At 34.8% G+C, this 23,149-nt stretch overlaps 1 protein-coding gene across 12 annotated transcripts in view; it reads right to left on the minus strand.

The window, feature by feature from the left end:
* The window catches only part of LOC129748243 (mucin-2-like), a 578,750-nt gene that overhangs the window by 425,105 nt on the left and 130,496 nt on the right, over positions 1-23,149 (minus strand). For 6 of the 12 annotated variants that reach the window (XM_055742775.1, XM_055742774.1, XM_055742773.1 and 3 more), the window contains one exon: positions 20,650-21,966. The gene's annotated coding sequence lies outside the window, so the exon portion shown is untranslated. Of the gene's footprint in view, positions 1-20,645; positions 21,967-23,149 lie in introns of all 12 variants that reach the window. The other 6 variants (XM_055742778.1, XM_055742779.1, XM_055742782.1 and 3 more) reach the window with 4 other exon arrangements.

Consider the following 23,149-nt stretch of genomic DNA (forward strand, 5'->3'; position numbering starts at 1 on the left):
CACAGAAAACCATGACAGATTTTTTACTTAATGTCACAGAAAGTCAAATTTTTATTTTGCAAAAACTCAGCTTTTTTTTTATAGGCAACCTTGTTACACCCAAGTAACCATAAGTACTGAAAAGTGGCACCAATTCTGTTGTAACACCAGCTATAGTGCTTAATGCTGTGCATTATATTAGCTCTGTGAGCCAGGTTTGGCGAAAGTATCTGCTGCTTTAGTAAAAAAAAACTGGTATAACCCTATAAAAGCACTCTATTAGCATTAATTGATGCTATTTAGTTCAAATGAGGTACGACCATGTGGGAAATAATATCTTTTTGATTTTTGGTTGGCTGCATTTTTCTGCCATGATGCTGAATATGTCTTTTGTTGATATTCGCTTATGCATATTAAGGGGATCTTTCGGGTTGGTTTTCTCACATAACTTTTTTTTATTATTTTCTGCTGAAGATGATTTGGAATCGAACTCATGACATCTATGGCTCGGAAATTTTTAGTGACTCTGCTTGTGGACTTATCAGGTCCGCGTTACATCTTTGAAAAAAACCTTATATGAATCAAATTTCTAGCAACTGGTGCCCTAAATTTGCAACGATTCAGCATCATTCCAATATAAAGCGCATTGTCCTAATGCCGCTGTAGTGTTTAAAAGCATTAAAGCAAGCTTTTGTGATGCCAATTTAGTGTTTAGAAAATAAATCATTCGTTATTATTAAGAGCTATGTTACATTTCTAAAGCATTGTGATAAAATGCCAGCTGAATTTTGAAAGAGTTTTGAAAAGCTGTTATAATGCAAAAGTGCACTTGAAGAAGTGATATAGTGCAATTCAGCACTTGAATGCTGGTATAAAGCTATAAATATATGGTAATTTGGGCAGAGTACTACACACTGGCACATCATCAAACACTCGGTGTTGTTTATTTTATTCTTAACAAAATGATATGCTACCTCGTCACATTTTTGGAATTCAATGGAAGCTAGTTAAAAAATAAATTTAAAGAGTTTTTGTATTCAAGGGAGTAACAACATATTGTTAGACAGCTCTAACTTTCTTCATTGAACTTAAATCTCCATTCAGTCTTCAGTAATCATATAAACTTTTTTTAAGGGCTTGTGATATAGCTCAGTTGGCAAGTCTGTTGTCTCCTGAGCCGATGTCCACGAGTTCGAGCCCAAGAGTAAATATCGAACACAGTTGTACCGGATAGTTTTTCGATAACGATCCGTCAACTGCAACTATTAAAGTCGCGAATGCCATAAAGATGGTAAAACAACTATAATCGAAACAAAAAAAAATATAAACTTTTCATACTATGATTTGGAAATTTGTTACAGTAATGACAATTACTTTCATGACCTTTTCTACCATTTTTTATTTTAGGTTTTGAAATTTTCTTCGAAATTGGTTCGACTGTGCCTATCTTGTCAAATTATTAAATTTGAAAAAAAAAAATTGAAGAAGTTTTCACACATTTGAAGTTTGGAATGTAAGAATTAAAGTGAAAATTTTATAAATTTTCTAGTTTTCTATTTTTCGTGAAAAGGGGGGAGTCTTCTCTATAATGTGACAAAATTTCAGATATCGTGAGCTTAACCTTTCTATACGGATAAAAAAGGACAATTAACCGGTTAGGGTCACATAGACCCAGATTCTTTCTGTATGTTTAAAACTACTGAACCGATTTTTATACATTCTACCGTTTTGGAATCATGTACGTGTTCACCATCTTATCACAAAGAAAAAAAATATTTGAACAAAAATGGTGACCATCCTGGTGAAAATAATGAAATTTCTCTATTTCAGCTAAAGGTGATGGGACAAATAACTGATTTAAAGTTTCTTTACAGTAAAAAAAAACTTGTTGGTTTCTGATGTCATATTTCATGAAAGGAAAAATAAGAAAAAATTCAAAATCATTTATTTTCTTCTTGAAAACAATTGTTTTTTTAAATGAATAATTAGTTTATATTTTTAAAACTGGACCAAAAACATATTTAATCAATAAAATCATACAAACCAATTGAAAAAAACTAAATTTTAATTTTTAAACTGCGACCCAGAGATGTGCGGTCCAAGTTCTATCGGGAGACAAGGCGAATTTTTTCGCATGTTTTTCAACAATAATTTTCATCTTGTCTAGTCCCTGAAATTTGAACTAACACAGTTGGATTCATTTCTCTACAAAAAAAAAACTAAATTTTAATATTATTATTAAAATATTAAATATTATTAAAACGCAGAAAACATACAACGAAGGATTCCAGAAATTCGCGGAGCCGTTTAACATAAAATATTTATTTAATATTGTTAAATCAACAGATCATATATTGATCCACATGATATTTAAAAATTAAGCGACTAACTACGAATACAAATATACACTGAACTTAGAACACTAAGAATTCTTCTTCGGAATACAACCTTCGAAACGTCAAAATCAAAACGCTCTGAGAAGCGGTTAAAAGTCTTGATGACGCCAATTTTTGCAGAGTTGGCCCCGTAATTGTTTCGTCTAACAGGAACGAAGAGCTGAAGATCCCGATTCCTCAAACCACGAGGTCGGACGCTAAGTGGAAGATCTTCAAAAGTGCGGGAGAGTCGATTCTTGATGAAAGCAGATCAATAAATAAATTAAATGTACAGATTTCAAATTCTTGAGTTAATTAAAGTGTCGTATTTAATTTCTTATAATATTATTTAAACACTTATTTTAACATTTGATAGTAGTCATGCTCAGAATAACAAAAAGCGTAATGTAAAAGTCGTTAAACCTCAGATTTGGTCCTCAATATACCTATTGAAATTCTTTGATTTTATGTAAGAATTGGTTACCGTAAACTGGGGGAGCTTTGATCACTTTTTTGATTAATTTTTGAATATTTAGGAAGGGGTTGCTTTTTCGTAATACCTAAAAGCTTTAAAACACTAACTTAGGTAAGGAGAATTAAACATCATCATTGATTGCAGTAAATTCCAACGACATTTGTGGTTATAATTAAATGTTTGTTACTAAACCAGATTTCGAGTTTCAGGGTAACTTTGATCACTATGGTTTTTACGTATCTTAACATCTTCAAATTAAGAAGGCTCAAAACATCGATAACAGTGACTTTTTGTTTGGACTCAATTGAATGTTTTAACGTTTTCTTTCAAAAACAAATATACTCAAAAGATGGACAATGTTGCTGCATACATTTAGGGGCAAAAATTATATACATTTTTCAATATTTTTTGGCCTGACAAATGAAATTTTACCTAGCCTTGGTCCTCGCACTGCACCCATGTTCTTTTTTATCTTCAAACTTTATCATTTGGTAGGGTTTTAAGACAAATTTTTATAAACGGGCTTTTTCGTGGAAAATTACCGTTTTCATACAATATCCAAAAATTATCATCAAATGTCCATAAAAATAACACTCAAACTAAACCTAAACCAAGAAAAAAGTTGAACTTTGATTTCTCCTAAAAGCTTATATTTGATCAGAAGAGATGTTTGTTTGTGAGCCTTCGAAAAACCAGATATTTTAAGATTTCCCTGATGAAAGTTCCCCCAGTTTACGGTATCTTATTATTTTTTTTCATTATTTACTTATCACTAACGGTTGGAATTGAACATAATTGAAGAGAAAGGCAATTTTTTTATCAAAATTCCTTGATCCTTATTAAAATCTATTATATAAAATTCTCTTGTAACGGTGTTTGTAGTACTACTCCTCCGAAATGACCAAAACGATTTGAATGAAATTATTTTTAGAATATTCTGTAGCCATGCGAATCGGTTTATATCGAATAAAATTAACAAAAAGTCACCTCAATTGTCCGTAAAAATTAAATTTGTAGTTTTTTGAATCAAATAAAAGTCATGACATCCATTATTTTTGAGATTTTCTTTACTTTGGGCGCCGGGCGGGCTGTTTGTTATTCGTCTCTATGGTCGAGGCGTCGCGAACAAACGTCGTGAGAGGATAGTAACCAGGGCATAGCATACTGATTAGTGGGAATATTTGGGCGCCTATCTCTCAACCAAGCATACTTTCAACGCACGTGGCGGCGATATGAAGTCTAGATGGGTTTTTTTCTTCTTGATTCCTAGCTTATTTGTACAGCACATATGAATAAATGAAGCCTAGATGTAACCCAGATTGATATTTTACCGATCTAATCAAAACCATATAAACGGTTTTAAATATTAAAACTGTTTTTATTTCATGTTAACTGAATCAGCAATGGTTGTCTAAAAAACATGAATTTGATACTGATGCGTATGAAAAAATGGTATGACTCTTTGCGGACGTTTGAAAAAAAGAAAGTGGAAGATTTACATACGATTGAATAATCCAATACGCCTAGAAACATTTTTCGAACATGTACAAATATGCTTAACTGAAGATAAATCAAACGCCTTTAAATTTACAGAACAACAAAATCCGTTGAAAATCAACAGACACATGTACTGTCCTTTAAGAAGGATTAAATAGGATTGATGTTTATTTAAAGGCCGAATGCAAAGAATTTTTTGCAACCATATGTGTAAGTTATCAATAATCCAAGAAGAATTTTCAGTTAAAAGGTACACTAGAACGAATGCAAACGCTCAAAATTTACATAAAATGTATAAATTATTTCTTCATTTATAAATGGTTGGGCCCAAATAAACAATCTGACTAAACAAACTCAACTTTTTCTAAAATTATTTACCGAAAAACTGTTTACAGGTTCACTGTTATCATACCCGGTGTTCCTTTATTGAGAGTTTCGATTTACAAAAAAAACACTTATTTTTTTAAGGTTTTGAGTTATTTCAGCATGAAATTTTCCAGAAAATGATATGAACTCATGAATCCATCGTAGCCTGAACAGATTATTTCTTTTCGAACTATTTAGTTTTTTTAAATCTGCTTTTCAATTAAATGTTATTGAACCTTGAAAATATTACATAGTCTTAAATCAAATCGCAGAACCCCACCAACAATGTTCAGGAAATTTTGAAATCAGAACATCATTTCGATCTTCAATTAAAAACATATTTTTTTCTAATTTTAATACCAATCGTTTCATTGATTCATTGGGTTCAAGTTCATAGGAATGTAATTTGCTTTTTTTTTCAATAATTAACATAAAAAAGTAGATTGCAGTATACAAGATCGCCAGATTTTATGCCATGGCAAATGCTGTTTGGGAACACTTCAAGTTGAAATGTGTCATATCTATAAGTTCGGTATCTAGAAAAACTTTTTGAACATGATTTTGGAGAAAATATGTATATTAATTCAAACTACTTCGAGGGGTGAGGATGGTGAACGAAAAGCTGTCCCAAAACTAATTGGGAGCTGAAAGCGCAGCGCTTTTAGCTCCCAAGTACTCCAAAAATTGTCCCAATATTCAAAATTTTATTTTCGTAATGTTTTATATGCAATAAATTATAATAAATGAGAAACTTTTGATTTAGATTCAAACCTTAATGTTATTTCGAACAAAGCTGAATAAATCAACTAAATGGTATACAATAAATGAAACATACATATTATCAACATACAATTATTTATGAAAAAAGTTACATAAAGTGATTTCTTTTGCAATAGGCATGCAAGTTGGACGATAACAACGAACTGAAAAAATAAAACCATTTTGCGACAAGAATCTGAAGCCTGACCATTCGTTGATATAAAAAAATCTGAATGAAAGAAAAGTTAATAAAAAGTATTCATGAAAGTTAAGCGGGACAATTCAAGTAAACGGAAATGAGTAAATTTAAAGAAAAAACTAGAGCATGTTCACAAAAGCGAGACGATTAACAACTCAATATTTAATAAATTTTAAAGGTTAATCAGCGAAGAAAAATGGAAAATGGACGCAAAATTTAACAGGGTAAGACGAAGTTTACCGGGTCTGCTAGTATAGTTATAAAATCATTCTTTTTATGATCTTTTTAAATGGTCTGTAATACCAAGCACTTTTATTCATTCAAGATGAGCTCTCAATCTATCTTAATTCATATCAATCAAGGGTTTTTAAATACGGTTTTATCAAAATGAGTTATCTTTGACGAAAAACACTAATTTTAAACGCCTTTTTGGCGTTAACGTCGTTTTTTGAAGACCTATAATATAAGAACTCGAATTTTTCAAAAGCATTTAACCGGCTTATTGTCTTTTTTTTTGCTTGGTGACTCTGATAACCCTATTCAAAAATCTTAAAATGAGAATTTGTAGAGCTCCTTATTTTAGGAATAGTCAGAAAATTTCATTTATCTAGCTTCAACTGTTCCTGAGATATCGCTATGAGAAAGAAGGTTAATACATAGCAAAAAAAAATTCTTATTGTATACGGAATCGAAAACACCCATGATCTATTTTTTTCCATGCGTAATTAAAAAAAGATGTAATTTTCATTTCCTTTTGGTGTTATTTATGTAACATTTCAAAAAGTGGACAGATTCAATTCATTTACTTTAATTTTACATTCCATGATGCAAAAATCATGTGATCAATAAAATTTTTATCACAAATAGTGTAAAATTATATCTGTTTGATTTAAAAAAAATTGGATGGAAATGTTCAACTTGTGCCATTTCATTAAAATTATTCAGACGAAACTGTTCAAATAAGGCAGTTTAAACTGATGGAAGCCGCATCATTGCAGAAACCCCAAGAAAACCACGGAATTCCGTGCGGATAAGAGAACGTTCAAATATAACGTAGCAAAATTTTCAATAATTTTCAAATGCCCCCCCCCCCCTCCCCCCCTACGTAACATATTTTTAAAAGATTTTCAATCAAAAATCTACGAAGCAGGGTGGATAAAAATGAATTATTTTTTCAAAAAAACCAAAAACATCAGTTTTTTTCGATTTAAATCGGATTTTTTTTTATTTGAAAAGGATTTATCCAATACATTGCATTTGAGGAAAATATTTAAGCAACTGAAGGTACTTCTATCATGTGATGAAGTGAGTTGTTAAACTCAGCTTTATAAAGGCTGTATAAGTGTATTCATGATTCATGATTTTCAACATTCATCAAAGACCAATGCTCCACATCGATTAAACTTTGTATCTAACGACTCGAAACGATTAACGGTTGTGTTGGAAAATTTTGTTAAATTCTCGTAAGCTTACTCCTTTGTAATGCAACATGTCCTCGTCTAATTTTATTGTTTGAATAAAAAATTTTAAAGCTTTTTAAATTAAAATGGTTAATTTCATTAACAAGTGAACAATTCCTTTACTGAATGAAAATGTTATCAAAATTCACCATTATAGACGGACTACGAAAAAGAATTTGGCACTCAATCAGCCTTTTTTTTCAGAGCCTTCTTGGTTCAGAGAAATCACAAGTTCAAACAGATAGAATAAATTCTAATTCATAACTTTTAAAAATGTTGAGCATTGAAATTTAAGCAAAAACATGGAAAATCAGATGACTTTATAAAAAAAGGAAAAGAAAATTGACTTCAGTTTGATTGAAAGAAATTAAAAAAATACTTTGTGCATGCCAATACCAACTTCATATCAAAATATATTTATTGAATTTAATTTGAGTAATATTTATGAAATATGTCCACGTGGACATTATCCAAACTCCAACCCTCTTCTACGCAGACAAGCATTAGGCTTCTCGTCAATCACAACTTTCGGAATATCACAAGGAGCAAGAAAAAAAATCAATTCGTAATTCCCGAGGGGATGCTTTGATGCTTAGAAACGTGGAAAAATAGAAAAAAAATCCATACTCACGAAATTATAGGTATTTTTTTATTCACTAAGAAACTTTGATTTAAATCACTGATCAAAATCAAGTGATTTAAATCGTGATTTTAATCATGATTTAAATCACTTTGATTTAAATCAAATCCACCCTGCTACGAAGCGCAACAAGCTACTACACCGCCTTCCCCTTAACACGTAACGTAATACTTGAATGGTCCATTAAATAACTGAAGTGAAAATCAATAAAGAATTTAAAATGCCGCACTCAAACAGTTTTTCATTATCTTTTTTACAGTGATGAGGATCCGAAAAAAAAGGAATGTCCGAACATGAATTTGTTTTTAACACTTCGACTGGTAACGCTTGCCGCAACTAAGAATGTTAATGTGTTATTGTTATCTTTTTATTTTTATATTTCACATTCTTGAAATTATTTTTGTTTTGTATAGCTTGGACTACAAAAAATAAAATAATTGAAAAAAACAAAATTTTCAACTTTGGGAACACAACATATATGATTGGGCCCGATTCTTGCGATAAATTTTCTTGAAATGTTAATGGAAGCTTTAAAACTAAATAAATAAGATACTCTTCTATGGAAATGAACGTTCATATTTTCAAGTATAAGTTAGAAGCTTTAAACGTCAGTTTAATATAAAAAAACTCAATGTATAGATTAAATTTGTATCAATAGAGAATCTTTGGAACACTCCTGATAAGCTTGGTGTATTACCTTGAATACCTAATTCACATGAAATAAAATTTCATTATTTGAAAAATCTATCAAAATTGACAGACCACCCTATGAACATTATTTGAGCTGGTACAAGTGAACCGCTTCAAGAAAATGCATGTTGACTCATGGTTCATCCTTCATCGATGAAAATCAATTTCCCCCCACAAGGTAATCTCGTCAAGTTGGGTCCCGGACAGGGAAATTTGCATCCGATTTATTAATCCGTAGCTCCAGTTGTTTTATGGAAATGCATTCATTTCCGGGATGATTCTGTTGACTTTTCTTGCAATCGAGATTGAGTGGAACTGCTGGACTTGCATGACGGGAACGAGTATCGAGTATGCAGAAGATAAGCAAAACTTTCATTAAAAAATCAGCTGTCTTGAGCGTTTACTGTTCTTCTCGTAAATTATGCAATCACAATTAAGCGGGTGCACCACGGCTGATAAAAGGTTGACACAGTATTCATTTTCTCAGTAATTGATTGAAATTACTTCTAATAAGCAACATAAATGGATGGAAATATTATTATTTAACGTTGTGTTCAAATAAACATACAATAAATTCTTGGATTTAAAGGTCCTTTGAGTCTATGAAAATTTCTATGTTAAGCCATTGAGTGGAAACTGAAGTAACATCAATCAAAAATTTGAAAAAAAAAACAACTTAATAACGCATTCACAAACTCCATAAGTGAACCACTGATGGTGATCATGATTAGTCACATCAATAACTTTTATTTATCCCCCGATTGTTCAATCGAAATGTCAAAGCTACGAACAAAGAATTCCACCCATAAAGGAGTTCGGGAAATGACTCATGAAGGTTCGCGTTTGGTTGATTCTCTTTCGGCAAGGTATGAAAAACCACATCTTAAGCGACATCGCCGGATGGTCAATCACCCTCGTTAGAGTGCGTTAGACTAATCGGTAAATGTTTCTCAACTGACGCTATTGAGAAAACCAGAAGTTTCAAGTGTGACTCGATCAGCCTGATTATATGACCGAGATGCAGACGACTTAATTACAAGATCTTAGGCTTGAAACATGGGGAATCAAGATAGATCTGCGCGTGGCAAAAGTCAACAACCACTCTTGGTGCACATCAAAGAAACGACATAATTATGGCCAGCATGCGACCTTATTGCTCCATGCCGCCGCGCCGTTCGAATGTTTCGCAATGGGAAACGAAACGAAATTTTTCCTCCGTTATTCAACGGGTAAAAAGAGATTGTTTGGGTTTGGACGAGAGAGCACAAGAAAAATTGGCATAATTCGTGGCGGAAAAAGGCGTAATAATAAAAATGACATCTGGAAATCGTAAACCTTCAAGTGGATTCTTTAAAAGTCTTAGATTCGTTCGTTGAATGTGCCGGTTATTTACTAGGAGGCAAGAATTTTTAGACCAATGTCGGGCGCAAATGATGCATTTAATGAGGATCGGATGGCAATTTCCGGTTTTCAATGAATGATTTATATCAAGAAACTGCGAAACGCTTAGCTGGTCTAGCTGGATGATTCAAAAAGTTCAGTCCAAACATATATTAACTATAAAATTTTTAGAATAATTTTAAATGTTCTTTAGAGTGTGGTAAAATTGCACATTTTTAGAATAAAAAAAAAACGTTTGAAGTCTAAAAACTTTCCTTATAAGTCAAAATAAACGAGTATATTTTTTCGAAATGATTTTCAGCCACTTTTGAAGTCTGACATAACATTTTATATAAAAAAAACTTGTACGGTTTTTCACATTTCTCTGTTTGATTACTTACCATAACGTCTAATTTTTAGCGATTTATCGAAGTTTTTGTGATTTTTTTAAAAATATTTTTTTATATTTTTTTGTTATTTTCATTGCTCATCTAAACTCTAAACTAGTTTATATACTGTTTCACTGATTTTAACATATTTAAATAACTAAACAGCTATTAAGATCTGCACAATTTTTTTAATCAAAAATTCAAAAGCAACTTAACGAATGCAACCAATTGTTCTCAAAAATGAACAAATGTTGATTAAATGATTTAGTTTCAATCATTTACACTGTTTTAAATCTATTTTAGATGAGAAATGGACATTTTCTGTAATGTGCCGATTACTTTTGTCATATAAAAATGTCGGCTGAATCGATTGATTTACTCCAATTTTTGTTTTGACTATGACAAGTGGCTCATTTTCGCTCTTTTTCCCTAAACATAAGAAAATTTTCAAAGAAATGCAGTTAAACAAAGTGTTATTCTACCATTTTTCATCATGAATGATCATTTTTGTAGATTTATTTATCTTCTAGCTAATCGTGTAGTTTTTTTTGCACTAGAATGAATAAAAACGGCTAAATATCCCAAACTTCCCCTAGCTTTTTTAAATTTTTGCATAAATTTCACTGTAACAATCGAGCAATTCACATATTAAAAGCAAAAACCAAGTGATTTAGTGTAAAATTTGTCGCTAAATCCAGTGGTGTACACCGCTTAGTGCTCAGCTTACGAGAATAGCCGCAATCATCCCGTTTTTTCCTAAAACCGAGCGATATGTTGGAAAAAAAATATTATAACAAATGACATTGCATCAGAAAATGCACAAAAATGATCAAAACAGGTGTAAAATTCATTATTGAATAGAATGATGTGCACCGCTTAGCATTAAATTGACGAGAAGATCAATTTCCTCAACTTGCCCTAAAATAATGCGATATGTAGGTTCCAAAAAATAGTGGTTACAAACGAGAAACCATCAGAAAATGCTCAAAAATGATTGAATCAAATTTTAAACATATTGCTTAATTGAATGTTCGACACCGCTTAGCATAAGGTTTACGAGATAGGTCTCATTTCCTTCAAATTCCCCTACATTTATTCATAAATTCATGCAAAATAATTTAAAATATCCAAAAGAGAAAGCACCATCAAAGATTATAAAAAAAATTAAATCAAGTGTTAAACTGACTGTTCAATCTCAGTTAATGAGAGCAATCCCAATTGCCCCAATTTCCCCTAGAATCATGCCATATGCTTGGAAAAAACTTTACAACAATTGAAAATGCGTCAGAAATCGCACAAAATTGATTAAATCATGCATCAAACTGATCGATGAATAGAACCTAGTAAACCGCTAAACTTTCTAAGCTTCCTGATATATTATAGCCAATGAGGAGTTCTGTTCAGCGCTCAGTTGATGAAAAGATCCTCAATCGATCCCCTTTCCCGTAAATTCATGAAATATAAAAAAATTACTTGTAATAAAAGAGATTGGTTTGAATGTCACTATTATCAATTATGAATTCACCCAAATATCGTTAAAATTTAGGGGACACGTGGCGATCCAGGCATTTTCGTCAAACGATTAGCTGTGTACATCATTCTTTTCAACAGTTAGTTTTTCACATAGTTCAGTTGTTTCTGTGCACTTTCTGATGCATTCTCGAATGTTACAAGATTTTTTATAATATTTTGCAAATATTTAGGGGAAATTGAGGCAATTAGGACTTCATTCATCAACAAAAATAAAACGATGTCCATTATTTTATTCATCAGTTAGGTTTACACATGTTTTTAATGTTTTTGTTCCCTTTTCTGATGCTTTCTCATTTGTTACTAAGATTTTTTGGTTCATATTGTATGAGTTTATGAATGAATATTTTTAAATTGCGACCCAGAGATGGGTCTTGACTCAAACATTCAGTCAGCGAAACTTTTTTTTGTAGAGAAATGAATCCAACTTAGATGAAATTCCAGGGACTAGATAAGAGAAAATCGATGTTGAAAAACATGCGAAAAAAATTCGCCTTGTCTCCTTGACGCCAGGTTGGTCTCCTGTAGTAGAATGTTAATACATGGGCCCCGGAGAGGCGCAAGATGTGGGTTCAAGTCTCACCGGGAGACAAGGCGAATTTTTTTTTCGCATGTTTTTTAACATCGATTTTCTCTTATCTAGTCCCTGAAATTTCATCTAAGTTGGATTCATTTCTCTACAAAAATAAATTTATGAATGAATTTAGGGAAAATTGGGCGAAGAGAAACTTTCCTCGTCAACTCAGTGCTAAGCAGTGTTCTTCATTTGATTCAACAATGAATTTTTCACCTGAATCAATGCTTTTTCATCTGATCAATTGCATTTTCGTTTGTTACAATTTTTTTTCGAAGAAATTGCATGAATTTAAGGGAAATCGGGGTGGTTGAGGCTCTTCTCGCCAATTTCATGCTTAGCGGTGTACATCACTTGATTCAGCAATAAGTTTTACACCCGATTCAATGGTTTTTGAATCTGTTGAATAAAATTCTCGTTTGTAACAATGTATTTTAAAAAAAAAAAATTGGATGAATTGAAGGGAAATCGGGGTGCTCTTTTCGTCAATTTCATGCTAAGCGGTGCACATCATTCGATTCAATAATGAATTTTACACCTGTTTTGATCATTTTGTGCATTGTCATTTGTTATAATATTTTTTTTTTTAACATAACGCTCGATTTTAGGGGAAATCGAGGTAATTGCGACTATTCTCGACAGCAGAGCACAAAGCGATGTACACCACTCGATACAGTGACAAATTTTACACTAAATCACTTGGATTTTGTATTTGGTATGTGAATTGCTCGATTGTTACAGTGAAATTTATGCAAAAATTTAAAAAAGTTAGGGGAAGTTTGGGATATTTAGCCGATTACATTCATTCTAGTGCCAAAAAGCGACACGATTAGCTAGAAGATAAATAAATCTACAAAAATGATGAAAAATTGAAGGATATCACTTTGTTTGACTGCATTTTTTTGAAAAATGTCTCATGTTTAGGGGAAAAGAGGCAAAATGAGCCACTTGTCGTAGTCAAAACAAAAATTGGAGTATACCAATCGACATTTTTACATGAAAAATATGGTTTTAATGACTTTTCTGTTGCAAGGTAAAATTTTACAATCGGAATTATAAATTTACACCTAAAAATAGGGAATATCGGGCGAAATGAGACGTTCAGAGTCATTTGATCAAAAAGCGGTGTAGACCATTCGATTTCTCGTGTTTTTTTACATACAGATTGGTTGTTTTTTTCAAGCGAGACGTCCTTGCCTGATTTCTTTTTTGGCTCGAAAATTCCCACTGTGCATCGGGGTAAGAAGGCCCATGCCATTATTAAAATTTGCTAACCTATGGCTTTGAGTGATACTATTCTTCATTTCTATTGTGACCAAAATCTTTTCTATTTTTTCTCAGATGAAAAGTTCACTAAACTTCTTAGAAACAGTAGGATTTGTCGAAACTGTGTATAACTTGTAATTTTTCATGGTTAACAAATATAAGATTTCATTGTAAACCAGCCTGCGCAGTCAAATTGGTTTGGTTTTGATCACCGCACTTTTCTATGGTTTTCTTAGATTGATATTTTTCGGTGATTTATGTAAAACGAAACTACTCGGCCTACTGAACCATCTTCAGAAAAACTGTTTTAAAATAGATAGAAAGTAAAAAATTTTACAATATTTTCAAAAAACTATTTCTAATGCACACTATCTCGAAACTCACAACTTGTTTTGCCGCTTGTTTCCCCAACGACCGTCTCATAGTATTTAAAGTCGACGTCAAGAAGATGCTCCTGGTCAGCCGGCATCTGATAGGTTTAGCAATAACAATTTTTTTTTGCCATAGCATGGTAAGTTAGCAAAAATACGATGAATATGTTACTAAACATTTGATGTTTCCATTCAGATCTTTCGTATAGTCATTGTTTTATTTCTGACTCGACTAGTTATATTTGCGCTATCTATTGATGGACTTTGATTAGTCCTTCTTTCTCCACAAGGTGGAGCTGAAATTTAACTTTTTACAGAAGCGAAATAAAGGGTGATACGGTCAAAATTTGGTCAAGGGAAAAGCGTGTAAATCGGTGAAATAGTGTATTTAAAAAATCAAATTAAATTTCTTTTTCAAGTTTAATAAGTGTAAAATTCGGGAAAAGTTTTCAGTTACACTTCCGCTTTTCCAAATCTTACTTGCCGGGCCTTACGCTTAACTCTTGCCAACAGATTTTGTACAGCCACCTTGTCCACCTTCTTCGCCGCAGAAAGCCAGTTTGCCTTGAACTGCTGCTCGTCCTTACCAGTTTTTTGGTCTTCTTTAGGTTCCGCTTGACAATAGCCCAGTATTTCTCAATTGGGCGGAGCTCTGGTGTGTTGGGAGGGTTCTGGTCCTTGGGAACCACCCGCACGATGTTGACGGCGTACCACTCCATGGCCTTTTTACCGTAATGGCAAGATGCTAAATCCGGCCAAAACAGTACGGAACAACCGTGTTTCTTCAGGAAAGGCAGCAGACGTTTATTCAAACACTCTTTCACGTAAATTTCTTGGTTGACAGTCCCGGAAGCTATGAAAATGCTGCTTTTCAAGCCATAGGTACAGATGGCTTGCCAAACCAGATATTTCTTCGCGAACTTTGACAGTTTCATGTGCTTGAAAATATCTGCTACCTTTCCCCTTCCTTTTGCCGTATAAAACTCCTGTCCCGGAAGCTGCTTGTTGTCGGCTTTGACGTAGGTTTCGTCGTCCATTACCACGCAGTCAAACTTCGTCAGCATCGTCGCTTATAGCCTCCGGGATCGCGCTTTGACCGTTGTATTTTGTTTATCATCGCGATTTGGAGTCACTACCTTCTTGTAAGTCGATAGTCCGGTTCGTTTTTTGGCTCGATGCACGGTTGTAGACGATACACCCAGCTTATTTGCGGCATCTCGGAGAGAGAGGTTAGGGTTTCGCTGGAACGTACCGGCAACTCTCTGTGTCGTCTGAGCGGCTTCCGATTTTCGATTTCCCCCCGGATCCAGACTTCTTGGCTGTCGACAAACGTTCCCAAAAACACTTTAATTACATTTGAAACAGTTGATTTGGCAACTTTTAGCGATTTTTGACAACTGAAGAGTGAATTCGAAAATTTTTAAAAGCAAAATTGAAAAAAAAATACGTCAAGTTGATATTGACCAAATTTTGACCGTATCACCCTTTACATGCATAGTGTGGTGGATGAGAGTAACATCTATGAAATAACCTTGAAAATTGTAGACAACAAACATCTTGAAGAAGTTATTAAAATTAAAAAAAAAATTTATCTGAGATATTTTGCTGCATAGTTCAATATAAGTATGTCAGATGATGTATTTTTAGTTCAGATTTATTATTTGGTGCTAATCGTGTAATCTGCCAACTGAACGAAAATGTCATTGCTTCGTTCATTCCTTGAGGTGCCGTTAAACCAAGGGGCTGAAGAAAACAAAAATTCCCGTACCAAGTTTTCTGTCAAGAAACCCGCAGGAAGAAGAAAAATGAAACGAGTGAAACACGTATAGGGGCAACATGGCGTCCTCGTTGCAAAAATTTCAACCAGAGGCAATTTTTTAATAATCTTTAAAATCATATCTGCGGCTCGGGAATGTCAATCAAAGGGATCTTTGGTAGCATTAATAAATTATGGTTGGGCACAAAATGCGGAGTTTTCAGCATAATCCTTGTTAAAATTGATTCTAAATCTGCAGTATGACAGCAACAGATGCGTTCGGCAACCAAAATGTTACCCTATTTCGAGTCTGTTATGGGGTGAAGTGTTTAATTTCGGGAAGCACACTGACGTTCTGGTACCAAAAATTTGGTACGGTGCCTTTGTATGCGATTTGACAGCTGGTTCAGTCCTCTGCAACCCCCTGGCAACTTGACGTTTCCCATAATAATCGCGTGTGCCAATTTTTCTGGTTCTCTGGTTCTGTCAAAATCTCATTTTCACTCAACAAACATATCGAAAGGGTGGATAATGAAATGTTCGACAAATTAAGGTTTCAAAAAATTTTTTTTTATTGAAAAAAAAAAGTTTTTAAAAACAATGATTAAGAATCACCTATTAAGCGGAAAAGGAGTTGATGTTTAAAGAAAAACATGATAATATGGTCAAAAAAGTCAGCGTTTCAAATGGCTTTTATTTATGAAATACACAAGCAAATTTCAATTCAAAAATCTTTGTAATTGGTTTATTGCATGGTAAATTTTAAAAACAACATTTTGTTCAGTTCTAAACAAAATTAACTTTGTTAGTTTTTTTGGAAGAGATTCTTCAGAATCATTATGTTGCTTAGCGAAGGACTCCATCCGAAACTCCTAATAAAAATCAACACATAATTTCAACAACAAGTTTCGATGATTAACTAAAGCATATTGATCCAAAATGTGTTCGGCTAATCCTCTTAAAACATCCCGTGCATCATTTGAAACTCGTGTCGAGTTCGATTCATTATGATGTCATAATAGTATGCTAAGTTTATACTTTGATGATTTTGTTCTACAATTTTTACCTCCAACTCGGTTATTCTGCACACCTTTAACACATCGGCATTAACTTCTAATCTACCAATAAAACTATTGAAAAGTTCATTTCTGCAATCTTCACATTTGATGCTACGAACTATTTTTTTTTTTAATTAAACTTGCCGAAATTGTATCTGTACGTCACTTGTGCAAATGCAAAGCTATCACCTCAACTCGTTTCCGCTTTCATTCTCAGTGTTTACTATCTCAACATATTTGTTAAACTAATATTTCATAACATTCAGCTGGATAAAATTTTACCGTAATAAACTTAAGGAAATAGCGGAACTATTTCCAACCGCGTTATGTTTAACGAAAGAAACTCATAACTCTATCTGGTGACGCCTTGTAACAAAAACACAACGAATTCGGATGAAAGATGGCCATTTTGTAATCTTTGCTATAAACAGAAATTTTATTAAGTTGAAACCGAGAATGGAACACAAATAGATTGAAATAAAACTCATCATCACAAACTATTTATTTTTCTTTTTTGCATCACTTTTGATTATGTGCCCTTTTAAAATGGTATTTCGTCAGTTGAATTGCATCCAAGGATGCCGAAACAAAATCAAGTGGTTTCAATGGAAAATGAACGTTGCCGCTGCTAGGGACGACCCAGGATGCATGTAAACAAACGCGACTAGTGCGACATCTACAATTTTGAAGACGGCACAGCAAACTCGACTAAACTGTCAAGTTGCCAGGGGGTTGGTCCTCTGCGTTAAACGATCGTTCTTGAACGGAGTTGCTTGAAAGAGAGGGAAACTGCATCTCTTTCACACGAATGTAGAAATTGCTTTTTCGTTTTTAATGTCAGTTTGTTAGTGTATGCTGCGGAGATAGGTTGGGGGTCTGTTTGTGGCCAATTTGTGAGGCCTTAGCAATGATCCTGGAGCGGTTACGACACATAGCTTGTTCTGCAAAGTTGCTCAAGCTAGCAAACATATTTTCAATCATTCTTTTAATTTGATAGAACCTGGCAGTAGAGTATGGGACGAAGGTGGTCCTACGCTACGCTCTGGGCCTCTTTCTTTCTTTACAAATGGCTCAAAAATTGTAAATGTCGCTGGGGCGGGTAAAACAGGCTAAAAGATTTATCCAACCAAGTATAAAAAAAATCAGAAAAAGCTCTCAGCTTATCTAAGAAAGACCTTAAAATGTTTACAGGGCTCGTTACAGGTCACTGTGAATGCAGATATCACATGAATAAAATTGGCAGAATCAACTCTAACGAGTATCGTTTCTGCAGTATGGAGAAGGAATCGTCAGAGCATCTTCTTTGCGAATGTCCTTCTCTTATACCGAAACGGATTGTAATGATCGGCTGTGGTATATTAGATCCCTCCGAAGTTTTTTCAATTGGTCCTAAAAAGGTGAACAGCTTCATAAGAGCGGTTATACCAGATTGGGTAAATGCTAAATGTCAAGATAGGGACACTATCTAAATATATAGAAGTGATCTTCCTTGACTTAGCATATATTAAACAGGGGACATATTACAATAGATCAACTAATTGGTCGCAGTGATAGGTACCCAACAAGGAAAAAAAATATGCAAAAATGGAATAACCGGATCCTGTCTCCAATGGATTCGTTCGTACCTGATCGAAAGAACGCAATAAATACGTCAAACTGGAGAACGTGAGATCTAGTACTTTCTCTGTCAACAGTGGTGTTCCACAAGGGAGTCACTTGGGACCCCTTCTTTTCATCACTGTTATGAACGAATTTCCTGAAGTGCTGACTGATGTGTTCGCGCTGGTTTATGCCGATGATTTAAAAATGTTTTTGCCTATTCGTCACCCGAAGGATTGAGTAACTCTGCAAAACGCCTTGCACAGATTCACAGAGTGTGCAGTAGATTCGGCATAACGATCAATTCCTAGAAATGCAACGTGATAACATTTTCTCGGAAAATAAGAAATATCACTTATGAATACCGCTTAGAAAACGATTTCATCATTGCTCTGCAAAGCTCAGTAAAAGACTTAGGAGTGGAGTTGGACGCGGAGTTAACTTTCCGTCATTCAATATGCCGGCATTGTGTGGCGACCGTACTACAACATACACAACAACAGACTAGAGAGAGCTCAGAAGAAGAAGAAATGCCGGAGTATCGAGTCTTGTGCATGCTGGTAGGTTTAGACACGCTGGAAACCCGAAGAATATCGATCGATGCACTGTTTCTAAAGGACTTAATCTGTGGAAGATATTACTCGCCGTATTTATTATCTTGTATATCTCCGTACGAAGGCCGAAGCAGTTTACGAAGCGTAAGGCCGTTTCAACTAGCTAATCGCATCCAGAATTACGCCAGAAACGAACCAATGTACCGAATGATGGCATTTTACAACACAAACGTCGATATTATTCAACTAAGCATGTCCAGAGAACAAATCAAAAGAAGAATTGTGCAGTGCTCTTTTACAAATTAACAATTACTGTAGTTATAAAGTGACATTTATATTATAGAATAAGATAAAGGGCTGAAGCCTAGGATCTAATCAATAAAACTAAAACTAAAAACAAATGTACGAAAAAAAATCGTTTTTCAGGCAATTCTCTTTGTACATTTCGGAGTCTATGGTCTTGTTTTTCACAAAAACCGGGGTTTTTCGTCCGCAGCTGCAAATACCTTTCCAGATCAAACACTTCCTTGCAAACTTATCGGCAAACACGAATTCGAACTTGCCAGGGACATCACTCCGACCAGTGCAGTGCACCACTGCAATTTTTTTGGCCAGGGAGCCGCCCAAAATCCCTCTTCACGTACGTTTCGTCATCCATGAGGATGCATCCGTCGTACTTCGTTGGAATCTTGCTGTATAACTTCCGGGCACGTCGTTTGGCTACTACATTCTGCTTTAATGTCCGGTTTGGTTGTTTACTGGCCCGATAAGATCGTATTCCTTCACGCAGGCGAATCCTTCTAACGGTGCACCGGTCGGCGTTGAATTTCTTGGCGATGTCGTAGTCCGACTACCCTGTGTTTGCCTTGATCATTCTCAACACCTTCAAATGCAGTTTCCGATCCTTAATTCCACTATGACGCTTGGTATGAACCTGCCGATTGATAGAATGCATCTCACGGAAACGTTTGAGAACGCTGCACACGGTTGATTTGACAATTTCGAACGATTTAGCGATTTTTGAACCCAATCACCGGTTTTTGACATGGGTATCCGAAATTTATTTTTGTCTCGCGGCTTCCATCACGTGTAAATTTTTTGGAACAAAACGAATCGCAATGAAATTTTCAGCACTGATAGTGGAAACATTTCCGAACAAAGTACTGTCAAAACATTCCAGATCCAACAACTAGGAGCGCTATGGTATAATAAACAGTGCGTCCAGATTCATCGTGATCCATGCTTTAGCCTTGTGTTAATGGTAAGGTCCATGTGAAAAATATCAAAATAATATGTTCATTTCAAAAGAATTCTCATCAACAAATGGCAGTTAGCATAACACTGAAATGCGCAAAAGACCTCAAAGATTGGAAAGCGATAATCTTACCAGCTCATGAAGCAAAGCAATAGAATAAATTGAATAAAACAGTCATTTTTTTTCAATCAAATAGCAGAGTTGAAGGCTCTAAGGAACCGGAAAATTTTATTAGGAACAGACATATGAAAAAACCATGAATCGATATGGGAATCTGTGAACCATCCTACTGTGAATGCGAGAAAACGGCGACTCACACCCAAGAAGGAAGTCGCGAAGATGCGTTTTGTTCTGCAATTCTATACCAACCACCAGGACAGTGAGTAATTAATAGTAATAGTTTACGATCGGTTCGGCGTGTGATGTGCAGATTGTGTTCTGCAACTCTGGGTGGTAACTAAGGATGAATGTACGTACTTACAATCAATGAATGGCTGCTTTTATTCGACTCTGAAGTTGCTGTTTCTTCTTTTCGGCCGCAAAGCAGATGATGGGTGGTGCAACACACATAAAATAACAAACGCGCGTATACAATCACTACGCCACGATCGATGCTTCTGTGCGTTCGGTGCTGCGTGATTCCGTTTCCTGGTTCACAATAATCGGCTGTATTCACACTTTCCCTGGTATTTTCCCCTTTTAAACACGTTGATTGTAGCACTTAATTGATAACATTTGTAAACATTTATTACACTGATACGCACAAGTTATTCAACTCTTCCACTACTACTTAAATACAAACTGCTCAGGATTATTTACAAAAAAAAAAATGGATGAACTAGAAGAAAAATAATGATTTGTTTTCTCTCCGGATGGACAAAGTTTCTTCTCAAGTGCGGTGTTTTCCAATTCTAGGTATGCCGTCACGCGAAATCAATAGTTGTTTGACATTTTCAAGGTTATCTCTCGGTTTTTTTTTTTCATATCATTTGTCAGCCCGATGTTTCGCTTCACTCTCACGATTTTTTTTTATTTCTTCAGCTGGAACCTATCGATTTGGTAGGCGGCAAATTACAAAACACAAAAACCACTGTTCGGTCTCAATTAATCTCTCTCCAACAGCAAACAACAAGAAGAAAAAATGCCAACTCTACGGAATCCAATCACTATGCTTCGAGAAACACCTTTCTTCCAAAAAGGCCACCTTAAGCGAAATCGAAAGTAACCGGTCTTCCAGAGCAAGAAAAAAAGCGCTCTCCTCTAGAAAACTTGAAAAAACCAATTCACACGCGCACGTCCAGCCGCAACTTCCGATCACCGATGGGTCTCGCGAAGATTTCGGCCTTTCTAACTGCCAAATTTTCAACAAAGTTCCGGTCGACTTGCTAAACTTCCTGGAGGAGCCGTTCTCAGTCTCTGTCTCGTAGAATGGAAGTTCTCCGCCGTGCGCAACTTCGATCCGATCTTTGAAACCGTTGCCGTGATACTGCGCCTTACATAGGTGATGGCACCGCCTAGCAGATAACTTTAAGATGATGAAGCGATTCTTGATTCGCGCTTGACCCCCGGATGAGGAGCCGCCGTGGGCCCAAAAAGGCTAAAACCTATTCAGCGGCGCGCTTTTGGGTCGTGAAGTCCGGTAGGCGGGCAGGATACAAGGGCAGGTGGGGCCTCAAAGAACCAGAGGTCGCGCAACTGTCGAATGTGCGAATACCCTCTTGGGGCGATGCGATGCGTAGCTACTTCCTGGTGACTAAATATATGGACATGCTGGAGATGGAAAGGACGTAACGTCTGCAAAGAAAAAAAACAACAACGGAGAAAACAAAGTCTGTCGTTACTATAAAGATGTCTGAAACCAGTGCATATAAAAATCAATTGCAGAATTGCTGCATCCCGACCGGCTACAGTTATGCCGATCGCAAGGTTGTAAATCATCCCGCGTACAACAGTGGAAAAGTGTTGCTAGTTGGATATGGATAGGCTCGAAAGATAATACGCATTGATCGTTGCAAAGTATTACCAATAAAAATAGGTTTTAAAAACACAAATGCAAAGCGTAAGATAATCGAATACAAAAATTTCAGGTTTCAACATAAGCATTTTAACATGAATATTTGGACCATCCATTCAATAAACATAAACAAACAAGAATACTTATACCACAAAAAAGTTTGCACGACTGATTCCAGATAGAAGAAATAAGTGAATTTCCAAGAAGGATAGAGGTAATCGAAGCATCGCATAATAGAGAAGGGCGGAGATTCGAATAGTTGCTGAGTGAACATATAAAAGAAAACCCTGGAATGATTTGCATTTTGCTTTGACTCCAACCAGCTTATGTAGATACGAAATGGTAATATACATTCTGCGATCTCGCAGAACGATTCATTAGATCAGGCATGTCCAACTCGTTTAGGTGTGCGGGCCACATTAAAAATTTTCTACGACGTAGAGGGCCGCAGCCAAAATCAGCTAGAAAATATAACATATTAGTTTCGCGAAGATTAGATACAATACAATGGAATATAGTTGAAAGTAAACTTGGAATGAAATTTTGCGTTAAATTTTTATTAAATTTTTGATTATTTATCACGTGCTTTTTTACAACGAATAATGTTTTTTAAAAAAAATATCACAATATGTCTGTTGTTCCTTCGGTAAAGCAAAAATAATAGTACCAAAATACTTGGAAGATATTTATGTTGTTTACGCTATGATTGTTTACGCACAATCTTACACGGAACTTACACAATCTTGAAACTCTGGCAGCGCTGGTTTTTGATCGACCGTCTTGTTTTATTGTCCCGCAGTTTTATTGAAATATTTACTAGAAATACGTATTTTTTAATCTGTGATGAGTTTAAGTGGCGTTATTTAGTGTTCAGTGTGCAAAACCGTACTATGATTTTCTACTTTAAATTGTCCTAAATGTGTTAAAATTGAGTTTTCCTTTGTGCCGTAACACGTAAAAAAA

This window comes from Uranotaenia lowii, chromosome 2, assembly GCF_029784155.1.
Source record: "Uranotaenia lowii strain MFRU-FL chromosome 2, ASM2978415v1, whole genome shotgun sequence".
Taxonomy (NCBI): Eukaryota; Metazoa; Arthropoda; class Insecta; order Diptera; family Culicidae; genus Uranotaenia; species Uranotaenia lowii.